The sequence below is a fragment of the Dermochelys coriacea genome, chromosome 2 (genome assembly GCF_009764565.3).
Source record: "Dermochelys coriacea isolate rDerCor1 chromosome 2, rDerCor1.pri.v4, whole genome shotgun sequence".
Classification (NCBI taxonomy): Eukaryota; Metazoa; Chordata; order Testudines; family Dermochelyidae; genus Dermochelys; species Dermochelys coriacea.
The window spans coordinates 166372071-166388043 of record NC_050069.1 but is presented as its reverse complement, the minus strand read 5'-3'; positions in this window follow the sequence as shown (position 1 = coordinate 166388043).

Below are 15973 nucleotides of genomic sequence, written 5' to 3'. Positions count from 1 at the left end.
CTGTTCCTAAGCTCTATTTCTCCTTTACTAGCCCATCTTTTTCTCTGCCTGGTTCTTTGAGTCACATGTTTCCACTGACCACTTTCCTCATCCAGTCTCTCCTCAAAATTCCCCAGCCCTGCTTCCATCCGTGAGTCTGAGCTTTTCCCTTCAGATACCTCATATCTTTGCTCCATCATCTGCTCAAATGCCTTCCTAAACTCAACGAGACTTTCCACCTGCATCTCCAAACCTCGGATCTTTTCCTCTATCAGACGGCATTTCATGCAGACAAAACTCTTACCCGTTCCCCCCTCCAGGATCATGTACATACCACAGCTTCCACATCCAGTCATCCTCAATGTGTCTTTCACTGCAGGAGTCACTCCCACAGCTTCCTCTGTATCTGTCATCTCCTTCCCAGCTAAATCCTGTTAATCTGGGAAACACAAGCCACACCAAAAAGAACACCCCCCCAGCAAAAGCAAAGCCCAAACAAGCACCACAAGCCAAACTCCCCTGTTTAGAGCTCTGTTTGCTAGCTCCTGTGCCACTGCCTGACTGGCTGGCTACCTTTATAGGACCCCTAGTCAGAAGGACCACCCCCTAGGCAGGGCTCAGCTGCTCTCTCAGCACAAAGCCCCACCCCCTAATCAGGCTCAGCTGCTCTCCCAGCACAAAACCCCTACACACACAAATACAAATACAAATACAAATACTAAAAATACAATACCAAGTACAACTACCTTCTCCTCCAACAGAACTCCCACTCAAACTCCCCTGTTTAGAGCTCTGTTTGCTAGCTCCTGTGCCGCTGCAGCTGTCTGATGCTAGAACTGTCGCAAGGAGACCCTTTCATATATACATGATGGGAAGATTATTTCCATGGTCTATAGGGCAGGAAGTTCAGAATGGCTATTTAAAAGCAGAAAGGGTCAATGGGTTGCTCTAGATTGACATTATGTATAACAGAGATCAGAATCTGGTCCTGAATCTCAAACCAAATACAGCTTAGGCTTAATGACACTCAGCAGGAATTTGCACTCCTTACTTGGGTAGTCTATTTGTTTAGTTCAAAAAGTGAGGAAGCTCCTATTGAATTCAGTGGAAGCAGGTTTGGACCCAATACAATGAAAAAATCACCCTAAAATTCTACAGTACTTTATTTTATAGCTTTACTGTAGAATCAGTCCAATCAGGTTTTCTGTTAGAAAATTCCTACTCCACCATCTCCAGTACTTGCATTCTGTAGCTCCAGGTTGTTCCAGATTTAGCCCAGTGTAAAGGAGTGAAGAGTATGGCCCTCAGACTCCAATAAACCATGTCTCAAAAGGACAACAAGGTTCAACAATAGCATTAATAGGTGTGATCACACTTTTTGAAAGTATGAACTTTTTTCAGATGATTTTTCAAACAGAAGTTTCAGAGGAAGAAGCAGGGAGGCAGGGACTTAACTTTATATTTGGATCTTGAAATATGATTTCTAGAAAAGCATGCAGCATGGAAGAAGAGTAAATAGAGGATCAAATGAAATGAAGTTTTAACTAGCCCTGCTCAGTGAGCAAATAAGATGACTACTGTATTGACAATTCTGTCATATTGCAACTGATCTTAGTTGTTTTTAAAAGAGGACAAGACATTTACAAATTTAAATCACCACCTGACAGTCTGACTTCCTAACTTCTGAGAACGTGTACAAGACATTGTCAAACCAGTTCAGTTAAAATAGCTTTGGGTGGCCATGCAAATGTAAACAAACGGTCTGGCGGCTCGCCAGCAGCTTGCCCTGACAGGCCACATGCGGCCCAGAGGCCGCAGTTGCCCACCACAGTTATAGACTGTAACCAAATCACCCCTTAACCTTCTCTTTGTTAAGATTAATAAACTGAGTCCCTTGAGTTTACCACTATAAGGCATGTTTTCTAATTCTTTAATCATTCTCTTGGCTCTTTTATCCCATTCTATGCATAGGAAACGATGTTTCTGAGCAATAGTAGAACATTCAGGCATTATCATATTTTCATTCTGGGATCCTGAACATACAAGGTGGTGAGTGTTCACAAGTTCTCACCAACATTAGGCCCAGTTCTGCTCCCACTGACAATAGTGAGGATAGAGTTTGGCCCAGGGCAGGAGTTGAAGGAGATTGCCAGGAGATGTTCAGCACTTTTCCCTCTTCTGCAGACAGAGGTTCAGATAGTTTGGATGAGGTATGGAAAAGCTGTCACATTTAACCCCAACAATACCATGATTTATTTATTGTAAATTTTGTAAAATATTGCAATATCTTGGGATAGGTCTGTTTTAAAACTTTTATTTGTAAAAAATTTTTTGTGTGTGTTTCTGAATATTTATCTTTTGGGGCTAGTTGTTGTCTTTGTTTATACCCTTTGTATCTTCTTCATCTTCCATTGGGTTTCAAAGGGTACAGGCCCCAGCAGGACTTTATCATTGATATCAAAGCAATAATTTCCCCAAGCACCATTACAAATAAAATAAATTTCTAACTCAGGTGAGCTGAGAGAGCACGTACTGAACACACAAAGTGATGCATATCTTCATGTTGTGTTGTCCAAAGTAAACACTTATTTTTAAATATTTAAAAACAATATTATTTTGTCATGCTGTCCTTTTGAGACATGTTTTATTACAATCTGAGGGGAATATTCTGCACTCATGTATGGGAAAAACCTATGCAGCTTGTTTCTTGTGGCAGCACATGTTCAATGGCAGTCTTATTTGCAGGCTTGCTAGAATTAAAATTGTAAGCTTTTACAAGGGGGCAAGGACAGTGTTTACTATATATTTGTACAATGTACTATATATTTGTCATGATTGGGATGTGGGCAGTCATGCCTAGTGGTCAGAATAGGAGTTGGCAGCAAGGAGGCTTGTCAAGCTAGGATGTCAGGAGATCAGAGCTCAAAACAGTGCTGAAGGGCAGACATAGAGTCAGGCATCAGGCAGGGTCAGGTTACCGGGAGTTCAGAATTAGGCAGTAGAATAGGTAGTGCAGGGGAAACCCAGTTGCACAGACAACTTTCTGCTCCTCTTCTTAGTTTAAATGGAAGCAGGGAACTAATCAGGACTCCTGGAGTTCTACCAGTCAGAGCCCAGGACTACAGTACTCTTTTGGAGGTGTGCTTTGAGTTCTGGTGACTGTTTGCAGGTTGCCATATACAATTTCCTAAGAGCCCTGTGGACTAGGATTTGAGACCCATGGCACCTGATAAGTACATAGCACAAACTACCCAACCTAGGCAAGGCATCTGGGCATTACTATGACCAATACATTGAAAATTTGAGCCACTCCCCTTTGTATTAGTTAATGTTGGAACGTCCTCAGCAAAGAGTCCACCTAAGATGGTTACCAGTATCACAATAAAATCCTTAAAAATAAACCTGAGTTATTTGGAATTTAACTAAAAATTGCCCCACTGAATTATGGGTGCTCAGCACTTTCAAAATTAGATTTAGAGCCTTCCCCAAAGACAGGCCCAATTCCTTGCTTTTCTTACACAAGTAGTCCCATTGATGTTAATAGGTCTGCTCATGTAAGGCAAGTAAAATTGCTCGGCCTAATGTAATTAAATAATTGCATCAAAATATATCTTCCTCTTTTCTTCATGCACAGGACTGTAGGAAATCAGTTCTCAAAACCTAGAAAGAGAACCTACTAGAATTCAATAATTACAGATCTTACTTTTTTTGTAATCTGTTATGTATAACATATTACTACTTGGTTAAACAAAGTCATTTTTCACTGAGTCACCCCGGTCAAATTGTCTTTATACCTGAAGTACAAGCAATAGACAGTATAAGGAACTGTGTCTTTGAGCATTAAAGCATAATGATCCAGTAGCTAGGACACTATACTGGAACTCCAGAAACCTGACTTCTATTCTGGGCTCTGACATTGACCTACTATGCTACATTCACCTCTCCGTGCATGTGTCTTTCCTCTCCTACCCTTTGCATATCTTGTCTGTTTAGATTATAAGCTTTCTGGGCAGGGATTGATGCAAAATATGCATTTGTATGGTTCCTAGCACAATGGAGCCACTCTTATTGTGGCCTCTAGGTGCTCCTGTAATACATATAATAAATAGGGATTGAAGGATAGCTTAGATTCAAAGGTATAATAATGTAAGAGCTGATGCTGCTAAGGCATTTGACAGAATTAACTGGGATTTTAATGGTGTTTAATGATATCAGATTTTGCTACAAATTTCAAAAACTGAAAAAAACAGTTTGCTCCTACACAATCCACAATCCTTACTAATGGACTACATCTCTGCCTCTAACCATAAAGAGGGGGAGTAAACAAAGTTGTCCTTTATATCCAATGAATTTTACCAGAGCCTTCTCATAATTCCTCATCAACATCAAAAATCTTAATGTCCCCAAATTATTAGTTTATACTCATGACATCCTCCCACTTATTTTTTTTAAATGAATGATACATCAAAAACTTGGTGTACTAAGGAGTTCAGTAGAATCTTGGATTATAAAATTAATTTTGAAAACACACTATTTCTCTTTTCCCCATGGAAAGTAACTTTCGTTACTGCTGCATGAAAAACAGTTTGATGATGGGGAATTAAAGGAAATTTTGATTTTGTTGTTGTGGTTGTAGTAAAATTCCATTTAAAGCCTGGTCAGAAATAACAGCCATCTTTAGCAAAAAAAGGAGTACTTGTGGCACCTTAGAGACTAACAAATTTATTTGAGCATAAGCTTTCATGAGCTACAGCTCATTTCCTCGGAATGCATCCAATGAAGTGAGCTGTAGCTCACGAAAGCTTATGCTCAAATAAATTTGTTAGTCTCTAAGGTGCCACAAATACTCCTTTTCTTTTTTACGATACAGACTACCACGCCTGCTACTCTGAAACCAGCCATCTTTAGGTATGTTACAAAATATCTGACATTAAAAGTTTAAGCTTTAATACACTTTCTTCCACTTTTAAGAACCAAACTCTTTTTTTTTTGGTCAGATTTAGTCACTGTACTGACCTGCTAAGAAAAAGAGTGAAATTCATGTTATTGCCTTAGACAGCTCCAAATTCTCTTTATTGGAACACAATGGGAAGTTTGAATAGTTTCTACAATGGGAAAACCTCTTAGAATTAGATTGTTCAGGTCAATGACAGCCAAAGTAGACCACAGATTACTTCTTACGTAACTCCACATATAGGTTGTAAAATCTGTTTCTTATTTGCTTCATGTTCAAGCATCTGTCAGGGATGATCTAGGTATACTTAATCCTGCCTCGGGGCGGGGGGGAGAGGACTAATTGAACACTTACATTCCCTTCCAGCTCTACATTTCTGTGATTCTATATTCTCATTCTGCAACATTTGAGCACAGAATGTGAAATGTTGTTTTAATATCACTTAAAAAAACTAATGACTAATCCCCTAATTGATTCTCTTAGGCTTTCCTATTACTTCAGGTTTTGGTAAGGGTTTTGTACTGTCCCAGCAGACTACAGATGCACAAATGCACATAAGAAGCACAAATGTTGTGAGGAGTGGAGAAACATGGGGAATGATATTAGCTGGTCCTAGTTTTCTGAGAGATCTTCAGGTGGAGAAGGAGCTCTCAGCTGGTGCTTTTACATTACCCTTCCATAGAGTCACCTCTGTCCCTTGGGAACAGCTGCCAGCTGGTGTAAATTAGAGCAGCCCCACAGCTGTTCTAAAGTACACCAGGGCTGGAGCTTTTCATGGCAGAAAATCATGAAGCAGAAACCAGCTCCCTGATGGCCTGTCTTCTTGTTTTATGTATTTATTTTTAAAATAATCCTTACACATATTCTGCTTTGAAAATCCCCCCTTGTTTCTGGAATGCTTAAACTGGTTGGTCAAATCATCTACTAAGTGCTCACAGCAGGCCCATTGTACATTCTTTGCTTCTGACTTGCCAAAAGCAAATAAATCACAATAAGTTAGTGGCAGAGCTGCATCTAGTACCTAGGTTGATCATCTCCCACTACTTTGTTCTACCCTCTAGACCATCTTGCCTTTGAGATATTACCCACTGCAGAGAAAGAGGCTGTCATGCATATTATTATTTTTTATAAATATATTCACACAGACAAGTGGAGGTGATATCCTCCCTGAAAACAGAATTAAACCAAAGGATGCTGAAAGAGGGAAACCAACAGGAAACAAAACAATGGCAAAGATAAGGTGCTATCATAGGGAATACCAAGGGTCCTTAGAGAAATAACATATGGCTCTCCTTCCAGCTTAAAATTTAGGATTAAAGAGGATGCTAAATTTTTAAAGATGCTGGCCTAAAGAAGAAGGATATTTGAGTGGGTAGGTAGTTAAGGGCTGCCAAGGAAATTTCTTTGAGTGCTGGCAGGGAGGCAAGGAGACACGCAGATTGAGTGAGACACAGACAGAACCTGCAGCAAGCAGCCAGTCTCTCCCAGTCAGTGATGGGGTTAACTGGGTTGAGAGGTTGCTTACAAAAGCGAGCAAGGATAGATTAAGGTGTGGGTAAGAGAAAATGTCTATACTCTTTACTCTGTGAGTTTTGTACCTTTGGCTGAAGGAATAAATAATGCTTTGTTTTGAATAAGCTGTTTTTTAATCACTTTAATTAGCTTGTTGGTCACATGTCCCTGGAGGAAAAGGGCTTACAGGTACCAAACACATCTGGGCCTGTTGGTAAATAGGGTGGGAGAAAGCTATGTCTAGGGGAGCCAATCTAAGAGTCTTAGGCAGGGATCGGCAACCTTTGGCACATTGCCCGTCAGGGAAATCCACTGGCAAGCTGAGACGGTTTGTTTACCCACAGCGCCGGAAGGTTCAGCCAATCTCGGCTTCCACTGGCTGCGGTTCGCCGTTCCAGGACAATGGGGGCTGCGGGAAGCGGCGCTGGTCGAGGGATGTGCTGGCCACCACTTTCCGCACCCCCCATTGATCTGGAAAAGTGAACCGTGGCCAGTGGAAGCTGCGTAGGGTGACCAGACAGCAAAAGTGAAAAATCGGGATGGGGTGGGGGGTAATAGGAGCCTATATAAGAAAAAGATCCCAAAATCGGGACTGTCCCTATAAAGCCGGGACATCTGGTCACCCTAGAGCTGCAATCGGCTGAGCCTGCAGACGCTGCAAGTAAACAAACCGTCCTGGCCCGCCAGCAGATTTCCCTGACTGGCCGCATCCCAAAAGTTGTCAATCCCTGGTTTTAGGAGTGCACGTGTGACAGTGTTGGGAACCAACAGCAGAGTCAGCATGCTGTCCAATGAGCAAATTAAAATGGGCTGGAGAGGACTAAAGAGCTAATTAGGCATTAACACAGAAGGTAGAAGAAGAGACAAGATGAAACTATTTTGGGGTAGGCTAGGTAGCACGCACGCACATACCACCAGGAAGAATCTCTGTGTAGAGGTATCTCTCCTCTCAGCAGAGAGCTGTGGAGGAATAGATATAATCTACACAGTCGTGTTTAAAAATATAAAGTGTCTAAACAGACAGAGCAGAAGATGGGAACAGGACCTTGCCCTATCACAGAATGCTTCCACCCAGAGTGAAATGAAAGCAGCCAGACCTGTAACCTCAGGGTTACATTTGAAAGGGACTAAAGGAGATCTAAACTGCAGTTTTCCCAGTAACCATGACACACACCCCCTTTGCTACTTTCAGAAACTAGTTAACTTTTGCTGGTTTACAATAAAGTGTTGGCTTTCCATGTGCTTTGCAGATTTTTAGTTTTGAATTATTGATGCACATGCAATATCAAGTGTGATGCTCTGAGAACTCTGTACATGAAACTCAGCATTGTTTTATATGTATTCTTCAGCTTTGAGACTGCTCACCTATAGTTGATGTCTTTCTAGTATAACATGTTACATTTTGGGGGAGTGTCACGCTTCAGAGAAGCTGTGTGCCCTCCAACTGAGTTATGCTACAGGCATTTCATATAAGGGAAACACTTTCAATTAACAATCATTATACTATCTTTATTGGCTCCCCATCAGCCTTTCAGTAACAGGATATTAAACTTTTCAAGATGACAATGAGACAAGGCATCTACAAAAAGATGAGACGTTTTCCTGGGATGTTTTGTTTTGAAATATTTTAGGGATACTGGCAAATCAGTGCCATTAGAGTTTGAGACTTTACAAATTATTTATTCACCTTCTACACTACTGATATGCTGATGAATAATCTGTTTACTAGCCTACAAACTGACAGGTTAAATGGGACTAATGAATGTGTGGAAAGGAAACTATATGGGTCCATGGATTTTGTTACATAAAATGCATAAAGTATTCAGGAGGTAGATATGTTGGGTCCTGTTCAGATCTTCTGGTTCAAGATTTGGGTGCATGCTAACGTTATTTGTCCCTAGCGGTTAACAAAAGCTTTAATCATGACAACTGTTTACTTGTTTATTTCAAATAGTTTATTGATCTTGTGACAAAGTTCCTGCTCTACCTTGGTGGGTCTTGCACTTATTGGCGGATTTGCTCGCCTTGGAGCTTCATGGCAGCCCTCAGCTTGGCCGTTTTTCTGAATCCACAGTCGAGGTTGACTCCTCCTGTGTCTGACCAGGAGTTAGGAGGATTTGGGGGGGAATCAGGGCCCGCCCTCTACGCCGGGTTCCAGCCTGTGAGGCCAGGCTGTCTTAGCGTGTCCAGAACCACTTCCACCTTTCCTAAGTGGGTTTCCCAGTTGGGGGGGTGTGAAAAATCACATCATCCAGGTATGCCGTTGCATAACTGGTATGGGGCTGTAGGAGCTTGTCCAGAAGATGCTGGAAGGTGGCAGGTGCCCCATGCAGTGCAAAAGGAAGAACAGTACATTGAAACAGACCCTCTCGGGTAGAGTATGCCGTCTTTTCTTTCGCATCTTTGGCAAGGGGAATCTGCCAGTATCCCTTTGTTAAATCAAGGGTGGTCAAAAATCAGGCATTGCCCAGGCGGTCAACTAACTCATTGATACGGTGTATGGGGTATGCATCAAATGTGGATATCTCATTCAGCCGGTGAAAGTCATTACAAAACCTAGTGGTGCCATCAGGTTTGGGCACCAACACAATCGGGCTTGACCACTGACTGTGGGACTCTTCAATGACTCCCAGCTCCCACATCCTTTTTACCTCTGCCTTGATCTCTTCCCTTTTTGCTGCTGGGACCCAATAGGGCCTTAAAGTTACCTTTGCCCTAGGGTCTGTGATAATGAGGTGATATGCTTCGGTGGTCCAGCCCAATTTGGTTGAAAACACCTCCTGGTATCGGTTGATTATCTCAGTTACCTCCTTCTTCTGGTTTGGTGTCAGATCAGTGGATATGCTGATCTGCTCCTGCATATTATTTCCCTGGATCGGGGCCTCTTGGGTCACTACACACGCCTCTCGTTGGTGCCAAGGCTTTAAGAGGTTAATGGGATAAATTTGTTCTTGTTTCCGGCGTCCTGGCTGCCGCACCTTGTAGGTTACTTCCCCCACGGGTTCAACCACCTCATAGGGCCCCTGCCATTGGACCAAAAGTTGCTTTCTGCCGTGGGTACCAACACCATCACCCGATCCCCTGGTTGGAACTCTCGGACTTTTGCCTGGCGATTGTAATGGGTTCGCTGGGCCTCCTGCGCCTTTTCCAAATGTTCCCATACAATAGGGGTGACCTGGACTATCCTTTCTCGCATCTGCCACACATGGTCAATTATATGTCGCCCTTCATTGGGTTCCTCTTCCCAGATTTCTTTTGCAATATCTAGTATGCCACGGGGGTGGTGTCCATATAATAATTCAAAGGGGGGAAAACCCAGTGGAGGCCTGAGGTACCTCCCGGATTGCAAACATAAGGTAGGGTAGTAGGTTGTCCCAATCCTTCCCATCTCGACTTACCACATTCCTTATCATTGCCTTGAGGGTTCAGTTAAACCTTTCTACCAGCCCATCATCTGCGGATGATAGACTGAAGTTCTCAGGGTATGTATATGGAACAGTGTACAGAGGTCCTTCATTAGCTTCAACAGAAATGGGGTACCTTGGTCTGTTAATATCTCCTTTGGTAGCCCCACTCAGGAAAAGATCCCCAGCAACTCTTTAGCTATCGTTTTAGAGGCCGTGTTCTGCAGGGGGACGGCTTCTGGGTAGCGAGTAGCATAATCCAGAACGACAAGTATATATCGGTGGCTCTGGGCTGTCTTCTCCGGGGTCCCACTAGATCCATGGCTATTCACTCGAAGGGGACCTCTATGATGGGAAGGGGTACTAAAGGTGCCCTCAAGTGGGGATGGGGACTGTGCAGCTGACACTCCAGACAGGACACATAGTACCTCCACACTTCTTCATGTACTCCGAACCAGAAGAATAGTCACAGGACCCATGCCAGGGTCTTCTCTACTCCAAAATGCCCCCCCAAAAGATGACTATGGGCCAGACTTAATACAGCATTCTGCTGTTTTTGAGGTACTAGGTTCTGCTGAACCTTCTGCCTCTGTACTGGTACAACCTGGTATAAGAGATTCTTCTTCATTATGAAGTAGGGTCCTGGTCCCTGGGTTTTCCCTTCCATGGGGATCCCATCTATTTTGGTCACCTCCTTCCTAATGTTGTCATACCTTGGGTCTTCAGCCAGGTCCCATCCAAAATTTCCTCTCCCGGGGATAATCTGCCCAAGATCTAGGGGGCCAGTCTCTGTTGCCTCTACTGGTTCAGAGGCGTAGGGTATGGGTCAGATTCGGGTGCTTCTCCCTCCTGGGTAGCCTCCTTTTCAGCTGCTAAGGACCCGCCTACCTACGAGAGTTACCCTCTGGCTTTGGGCCAGTATTCGGGTTCCCAAGGCCTTAGCTGCCCTTCTTTCCCTTTTCACCTTTCTGCGCTGTCTGGGAGTGGAGAACAAATCTGGGGATATTTCAGAGAAGGTTGGGGGTTGACAGTCTACTGTGGATGCCTCACTTCAGGGCTTCCCCCTTTCTCCAATTCCCCTACCAGGAGTAAGTTTCCAAACCCTGGGAAGTCCCTCCCTATGAGCACTGGGTATGGGAGTTTAGGGACTACAGCTGCTGCTACCTCAGTAGTGTTTCCCTGAATCTCGATTTTTACTGGGATGGTGGGGTAATAACCAACTGTCCCATGGATGCATGTTATCCCCGTATGCTTAGCCCACAGCAGCTGAGTATGCTTCATGAGCTTCCCCGAGACAAGTGTGATAGCACTCCCCAAATCAACCAGTGCTGTGGTCTCTACCCCATTTAGCTTCACTGGTCTAGTGTACATATGTGGGGTTAGTGAGACCCCCACAAGGTGGATTAGGGAGCATGGGTCTGCCCAGTTCTCCAGGTTACACTGCATAGGCTCCTCAGCATTGGGACACTGTGCAGCTATGTGTCCCCACTCCCCGCAGGTGTAACATCTGTATGGAGCCCTAGGCATTCCCCGGTCTCTTGTTTTGGGTAGTCTAACATCACGATCCTCTTCCCCCTCAGTGCTCCGACTCTTTATGGCTTCTGTTGGGCCTTCAGCCCCTCTCTTTCTCCATCTGGGTTCTCCTGGTGGCTCAGTCACCCGAGCTCTAGGGCTTGGTGCTGCTAGTTTAACCCAGGGTGCTTCTTTCTTAATTGGTTGGGTCAGCTCCCTCGCCGTCCTTTGCCTTTCTACCAGCGCGACAGCCTCATTGTAGGTGGAGGGTTCATTCTGGCTTACCCAGGTGCGAAGGTCTGGTGGTAGTCCTCTCATGTACCGGTCAATGACCAGAACCTCTAGTATCTCCTCCAGACTCCAGGACTCAGTTTGTAATTTCGTGCGAGATGGATGAGGTCATATAATTGGGACTGTGGGTTTTGTTTTCCTGGTACCTCACTCATGATATCGCTGGGCCCGCACTGTGGTCATTACCCCAGATCTGGCCAGGATCTCTGCTTTCATCTGGGGGTAGTCTGTCGCAGCCTCTTCATGCAAATCCTGGTAGGCCTTCTGAGCCTCCCCACACAGGAATGGAGCGAGGATGCCAGACCACTGTTCTCAGGGCCAAGCCTCCCGCAGGGCTGTCCTCTCAAAGGCCAGGAGGTATGACTCTACATCATCCTCCCGCATCATTTTCTGCAACCAATTGCTGGCCCTCATAATCTACATCCCATCATAGCCGCGGTTCAGCTCTGTAAGGGCCTTTACCTGGTTTATCAGTTCCCGCAACATAGCCTGGTCTTGAGCATCCTGGTCCATCAGCAGGTGATTAGTCTCTTGCTGCAGCCGCACTGCCTCCTGTTGGGCAGCTGCCTGGACACGAGTAGCCTCCTGCTGGGCAGCTGTGGCTGGTATCAGTGCCCACACTACCTCCTCCATTGTGGTGAAAAAAAATAAAAATAGACCCTCTTCCCTTTTTTTTTTTCTTCCTTCCAAACACCCTGCTTCTTCTGCCACGCTGTGGACACCAGATCCCACTGCTAACACCAGTTTTGACAAAGTTCCTGCTCTACCTGGGTGGATCTTGCGCTTATTGGCGGATTTGCTCGCCTTGGAGCTTCATGGCAGCCCTCAGCTTGGCCGTTTTTCTGAATCCACAGTCGAGGTTGACTCCTCCTGTGTCTGACCAGGAGTTAGGAGGATTTGGGGGGAACCCTGGCCCGCCCTCTACTCCGGGTTCCAGCCCAGGGCCCTGTGGAATGCAGCTGTCTAGAGTGCCTCCTGGAACAGCTGTGCAACAGCTACAACTCCCTGGGCTACTTCCCCATGGCCTCCTCCCAACACCTTCGTTATCCTCACCATAGGACCTTCCTCCTGGTGTCTGATAATGCTTGTACACATCAGTCCTCCAACAGTCAGCGTTCTCACTCTCAGCTCCTAGTGCCTCTTGCTCCCAGCTCCTCACACGCACACCACAAACTGAAGTAAGCTCCTTTTTAAAACCCAGGTGCCCTGATTAGCCTGTCTTAATTGATTCTAGCAGCTTCTTGATTGGCTGCAGGTGTTCTAATCAGCCCATCTTAATTGTCTCCAGAAGGTTCCTGGTTGTTCTGGAACCTTCCCTGTTACCTTACCCAGGGAAAAGGGATCTACTTAGCCTGGGGCTAATATATCTGCCTTCTATTACTCTCCTATAGCCATCTGGCCCGACCCTTTTAAAGTCTCAAAACTCTGTGTGTGTGTGTGTGTGTGTGTGTGTGTGTGTGTGTGTGTGTGTGTTCTGCACAGTCCATAAAGCTGGAGTTCTAAATGGCACCTCTGCTCATGGTCTCAAGAGAAAGCTAAGGATGTGGGGCCTTCTCTGATGCCCATCAAAGTCCGTGGAAAGATTCCATTATAGGTGTGGACTCCTTACTGCGCATGAAGGCCTCAAGAATTTGGAATTCCAACTTGAGGTTGCGACACACAGTTTAAAGGCTCGGTCTGGTAGTTCTTATATTGTTCCTGTTCAGTGGAAAAATAAGACTCTCGTCTTCCTAATAGGTGCCAGAACTGTCAATATAGCATCAGTCTGGAAGATTACATTGTATATCATATAAAGCAAACAATACTAACCAGGTTGGTAATGTCTGAAAGTTGTTGCTAGCTGATGGCTATTTGGCTGTCTTTGTGAAATGTGTTGGTGGCTTCTTTAGTTCCTAGTGGGCATGTGGACACATTACACAAATCATCAATGTAATTGTCACAGTTGGGTACTATTTGGCAACTTCAGCAAGTGCCAGCGGATTGCGCTAACTATAGAGACTGGACCATTCTTTTACACCGGAGGCGGCCATACAGACCAGGGTTGAGGCATCTTACAGGCCACTAAAGGAAAATGTGCATTGCTGCTGTACCAGTTGTGTGGATCAATTTTAGTCTCCTTGCCTGTCAGTTTGGCACCTTTTCCTGAACACTAATGTCACAAGTACACAGAAAATAAAGTAAAATAAAATAAAATAAAATAAAATAAAATAAAAAGGAGTGTGTGTCTGGGGGAAGTGAGCTAGGGAAATTGGTGAGGAGCAGAAGCAACAGAACTTTGCTTTCTTTCCTTTTGCTTTTTAAGGGCTGGATCTGTAAAAGGATGACCCCAGATTGTCAGAAGCCTGGAATAATTTTAAGTGGTTGAATATTCTACAATATGTAAGAATATTTTTCCAAACTTTTTAGAGAGTGTTTGAAGCCACTTGAGACTTTTTTTTCCCTGTACAAGTTCATCTCCCTACTAATTAAAATGTTAGGAGAGTGTAAAATATCCTGCAGAAGTTTCACAGAGTAATCCTGTCATTAGATGTTATACAATAAAAATATTTTTCCCCCAAGGTCCACATTGTGTTTTGGCATGCAATGATATACAGACTGCCTATAACCCTATCAAAATTAAATTACACAGAGGTGTAAACCACATTTTATTTAAGCAATCAGACATGACTCTTGGTGCTTTTGTGGGAGGCTGCTATACTCTTTAGGTGTAATTGAGGCCCCCAGATTGAAAGCTCAGGAGATTTAACCACCTGAAAAAGTACAATAATCTCCCAGAAATGTACTGCCTGGGATGTATTCTTGCTATGAAATTTAAATGGTTTTCAAAGGAAGTGGGATTAAATCATCAAAAAAGTAATTAAAATTAGATAATTAAACCAATGTCATACTCTGCCTTTTGCAAGGAATCTTCAGACAGGGATTACATCATTCAGACCCTCTTTCAGAAAAACTCCATTACAGTTTTAACACAATTTAATTAATTGTTATTGGCCACATGTTATGTCAGCTGTATAAAATGTATGCATCACTTTAATCATGAATGTTTGAGACATTCTGGGCATATTTTTATCCCTTAAATTAAAAGAAAGTATAAATATGGCACACTATGCATTAAAACCTATTTGACTTATACCTGTCATCTCTTACTCAGTGATGTCAGTTTGGAGGTATGGTTGTGGGAGGAAAAAAATAGCCAAAGTCTTGATCTTCTACACTTGTGTAAGCTATAGGTGGAGCAGACTACTTTGCTCTCTGGTGTAATTATGGAAAAGAGTGGTTAGTAGCACACCTGATAATGTTTTAATAAGCACTTTGCTACTGGAGTCTAGTAGCTAATGAAAAAAACAGGTTGAAATCATAGGGTCCATTTTGCTCTGCCATTTGAGAAGTACAGAGTTGTTTATTCCAAACACTGTGTGGGTCACTATTATGAACAATTAGAATGGAGGCAGCTGTGTTAAGAAATTTTGCCAGAGTTTTCAGTATGCCAATCAATCCAGCTCTTAGTATTCCTTACACAAATTGTGCCAAAACCCCAAATATATTGGCAATCTGCCTAATTGGTGACCAAATTAATAGAAGGATTTCTTTTATTCCCACTGAGATGGAATGGAAATTGAATACATATTGATATTGACCCTGAAATGTCCTCATAATCATTTTGGTGATACAAGAAGCTGTTGCAGTCACTGGATCACATTCATCCATTGCAATCATGTTTTTGTGCCAATAGATTGTTCTTGAAAGCAACAAGGTATATATATATAGATAAAGGGCAATACTGCCACTAGGTAAGAAGAAATTGTCTGACACTTAGCAATTTTCATAGCTCTTCTCTTGCAATCTGTTCCACATGGGTGCAGGAGTCCACATGTGCTGCTGAGTTCAATACAGGATTGGTACCCAATGACGAGCTTGTGAAAATGTATATACATCGACAATCCTGCAGCATCAGTCAGATCTCACTGCCATATCTTTATAAGCTGTGCTTCCAACAAAAATTTGTGAAACTTTCATACCAGCATCATTGTCCCAGTCACATGGGATATAAAATAGATAATGCATTTCTGAGTTTTTTCCCCATATTGTGGGCCAAATTCCCATACTTGCTGTGCAGGCAAAACTCTCATCAAACCCAAAGGCAGGTTCTATAATTTGTATTATCCTACATAAAACTAAAAAGGAAGAAGTGGGGCCGCTTAACACTGAGGATGGAGTGGAGGTTAAAGATAATCTAGGCATGGCCCAATATCTAAACAAATACTTTGCCTCAGTCTTTAATAAGGCTAAAGAGGATCTTGGGGATAATGGTAGCATGACA